We start from the raw sequence: 4,550 nt of genomic DNA, 5'->3' as shown, positions 1-4,550 counted from the left end.
CTGGGGAAGGGGAAGGGGAAGGGGAAGGGGAAAGGAAAGGAAAGGAAAGGAAAGGAAAGGAAAGGAAAGGAAAGGAAAGGAAAGGAAAGATCAAATATTACTTATAATTTGTTAACAGACCTAAACATCTCTCAATTAAAATACTTAAGCAGGGGGAGGGGCTGTGTAAGGGGCAGAGAGGAAGAGGGAGCCATATCTTTTTCAGTTCTGTGCAGTGGCTGGACCACAAAAGCATGCACAAACTGTGGTAAAGGAGGTTCCCTCTGAGCATTAGGAAACACTTTTTTTATACTGTGAGGGTGACTGAACACCGGAACAAGTTGTCCAGGGATGTTGTGGAGTCTCTGTACTTGGAAATTCCTTCTAACATCAGCCATTCTGTGATTCCGTGATTAAATTGTGTTACTTCTGGCAGAGATGAATAGCTTTCATTAAAGTCTTATCAGCTTAAGTCTTCAAAATTCCACAATGTCTATTTATAAACTGCCAACTACCATAGTAATTAAACATAATATTTCTTCAGGACATTTTCAAAATTGATACGAAGTTTTGAAAAAAGATACTGACACAGTATTTTAAATTAGCAGTAAAATGATGCTCTGAGCTTAAGAGAGAGAAAAATTGTCTTCTAAAAAGCTGTTTTGCAAGAGCTGTCTTCTAACATAAACACTGGCAGATCTTTTCATATATTTCAAGAGACAAATCTAAAAGGTTTTTTTCTGCATCCTTAAAAAAGACCCTTGTTGGAAAATGCATTCAGTGAATGAATGTGCTAATCACTGATCATATCAACTTGAAAATAAGGAAGCTTTATCCAAGCCTAAACCTAAAATTTCTTAATCAGCAGTATCTTTGCCCTTTAACTTCTTTTGCATACTCATAAGGACTCCAAAGACATGGTTTAGAAAGGGGATTTTATGACAAGAACAAATACACAGAAAGTGTATTGGTGCTTCTAGGCATCCAAATTACGGAATTATCAAAATGATCTCCAGGACAAGCAAAATTAATCTTTGGACGGATACTAGTTATTTGGTTTTTGTGGTTCCCCAAGATGTTTTACTTCAGTAATGACACCACTGATCCATCTTGTAAGACTTCAGAGAATAAAGTGTTCACTTCTTTCAGCAATAAATAGCTTCATGAAGTCAGAAGACCTACAGATAGTACAAATTTCAGAGACAGAGGATTTGATAAATGTTTTGGTGTTTTAACTGTAAAACTCCTGTTGTAGTGCTAGGTTTAGTTTAGCAGGCTGCAGCTTTCCCTGAGAGCTCAGTGGAGCTGCTTAGGGCAGTGAGACCATTGTCACCCTCCTGTAGTCCATTTCGGACGGCTCCGCGGTTTTGCTCTGGCTAGCTATCAGCTTTACAACACAGCGATGGCGAAGGAGGTGAGAAGGGTCTCCCCATGAGGGTTTAAGAGGATCTTTAATCTTACATCTCGTCCCAGCGACCCCCAGAGGCAGAGAGACCTTGTGATCAGGGAACAGGGGGCTTTTGTCAGATCGCAGGGGCGGTACATGGGCGGAGTTGGGGTACAGGAACCAATAGGGAGGACCCGAGGGAGTGGCCAGGGCTAGGGGCAGGGGAACGTGGTGGGAGAGCGATGTGAAAGGCATTTAATAAATGAATCGGTGGGAAATACAACACCACAAACTCCCTCACACATTTTAAATCCTAGAGCTATTTTAGGTATAGTGAAATTTACTGCGAATGCAGTCTGGGTTTTTTAAGATAATGTGTACTGGGAAATAGGTTTCATCATATTCCCATCTCCTTTTTTTTTTTTTTTTTCATTTTTGAAAGTGAAGTACTTAGCAAGAGTATTAGGACCTCCAGACAATCGAAAATGGAAGTTTAAGAAAATATCAAAGGACCAAGCATGACCAGCAGAATTTTAAATATGCTGCTTTTGAAGAATTCTTAAAAGAACCACATATCCCCATCCACTTCAGGATGGCGAAGGGCAGGGCAGGTCTCCCTTGGGAGTGAGGGCAGGGCAGGCTTGATGGGTTAGGGTTGGTTGGAGCAGATTTGCTCCCCCTCCCTGCTGGCTGACATGACTGATGTTGGTAGCAACATCCAGACAGACTGTGGTCAGAGGATGGAGATATACAGCACCCCTTTGTGTCATGTTTTTTTTGGTTTTTTTTATTTTTTGGGGGGTGGGGGGGGCGGAGGCATCTACCACCCTCCCCTGATGGAATCACAGAAGGAAGCTGATGTTGACTATGGGAGAAGGAGCACCCTCCAAGATATTTCCACTCATGCTCATTTTATGTCCTTCACTGGTACTTGCTAGGCTGCTTCAATCTGTTCCAGTGGGATTATTTTCCAAAAAGTTTCATCAGAACTCTTTTATTCTTGGTATATAAAAGTACAAGTCACAAATAACTGACATTTTGTGATGAATCTTTTTGGTTAAAAATATCCTTGTTTACTCTGCCAAACACATGTACACCAGCACTGTGCAGCTTAACAAAATACATAAGCATATAATTGAGTACACTCTTGTTAGGTAGAGACTGCTTAATTAAAGTCAAGCCTTAATTAGGTTTCTTCCAGATGACTCAAAAGGCCCTCATCATGCCCACTCTTATTGATCCCAGCTTAAACAAGTTGTATGATGCTTGAAGCCTGCTACTCTTTTTCCTCTGCTTTTTCCTCTTGTTTGGTACGATTTAAATTCTGTGTTTGCTGTTACATATAGAAGAAGAAAATAGCTGCATAATTTATATTTTATACATATTTAGGCTTATACATTAAACCTGATCAGGGGATAGCTATGGAAGCGTACAAGGGCAGATGGAGCAGATGCATTGTGATATGTTGTCATGACAGAAATCACAACAGGTATAAAAGAGGTTTTTCTAGATGACAGCGTTTAAGAGAGTGGAGTTTGAACAATACACAACCAGGAGTGGAGAACCCTGCAGAGGTATCATGAATTGCAAGTATGGACATGCCTATGGACATGATGAAGGATTAATAGGTATAGCAAAGTGTAGATTAGAAAATCTCATCATATTCTATGATTCTCTTATTCAACCCTGTGACAGAAGACAGAGAAAAGAGAATCTGCAATTACAACAATAGAATCATAAAACCATAGAATGTTATACCTGGAGTTCCTGCCAGAAATGAACAAGGACAACTATGAAAGTAGTGTTGAATTGCAAGCTTTGAGAACCGCAAATTTGGCTGCTATGAGATTTGCCACCTTGATTAACCTGTATTTCATGTACATGCACTCTATGAGAAGACACAAAAACACAAAGGATAGGAAAACATCTGACAAGTCGCAATGAACTGTCATGTCACCTTTGAATATGTCAAGTTTTAATTAACAGTATAAGGACAATGTTTAATTTATTTTACATCATAGAAACATATACACATGGATAAGTGGTCAACAAAGGCTTGTAAAACTACTGAATTGCAGAAATATTAGGAAAGAACTAGGAAATTCTATGAAAGAAGTGCATGCTTATAATACTATAACTCATTAAGACAACCTAGTTCTAATGAGTCTTCAGTATGTAGACAGAATCCAGGCTTTATAAATTAAACGTCCATTAATCACCATGTAATTGAAGTTAGTTTACTTTGAAATCAAATGCAAGCTTGCTAAAATGGTGTTGAGAAAAAGAGTATTTAAATATTTTGTAATACTGTGATGGTATAGCCAGAAACAATGCAGAAGCATTTTACATAAATATGGGAGCAATGTTACAAAGAAGATACTGCTTCAATTCCTGCATTTCTTAGGTTCATTTACAATGCAGAGAGTATGAAGTATTCTGAAGATAAAGCAATGACACTTTTTATATTATTTGAAATATGTCCTTTTTCAAAAGTAGAAGATCTGTAGAATTAGGTTCGCTGACTTAAGTCAGACTAGTAATATTTTCAGCTAAGTACATCCTGAGGTTCTTCAATGAACTAGGGCCTAAGGAATTTTTAATAATATTTGAAATAGACTCTCCTATCAGAATCTGCATCACTCAATTCCTCATGACTTTTTCAGAAATAATTGCAACATCCTTAAGTGCTTTAAAAATAAAGAATCAAATAAAACCAAAATACATAAAAACAATGGCTTGGAATATTCTCCCTTTATTTTGGAGGTTGAAAGGTGTGCTGTATTTCAATGATATTATAAAGCAGATTTTCAGGTTTTGACCTATGTACAAAACTATGAAAAACTGAATCTTCCATACCATGGACGATAGTAAAAAGTATTTTAGGCATGCTGAATAAGATTGTTAGAATGTGCCCTTGGATTTTTTCATGAATGCATCTGATTGAATATAATCCGTTGCTAGGAAATCTTCCATAGTTCAACACTAATTTATGATGCCAATTTAAGCTTTTTTTGTTTGTTTACAATTCTGTATGCATTTGGATATCCTCTACAAATGACTTTGAATGTAAAATTTTCTAGCAATTTCTGTACTGTTATATAGCAAAACCCCAAATGAAGACATCCATCTGCCTGGTACAGAAGCAAAAAGCGGTAAAACACCCTACTTTTGATTTAAGCAGGAA

The sequence above is a fragment of the Corvus brachyrhynchos genome, unplaced genomic scaffold (assembly GCF_000691975.1).
Source record: "Corvus brachyrhynchos isolate BGI_N302 unplaced genomic scaffold, ASM69197v1 scaffold12, whole genome shotgun sequence".
Lineage (NCBI taxonomy): Eukaryota > Metazoa > Chordata > Aves > Passeriformes > Corvidae > Corvus > Corvus brachyrhynchos.
Note: the sequence above shows the minus strand (reverse complement) of the source record.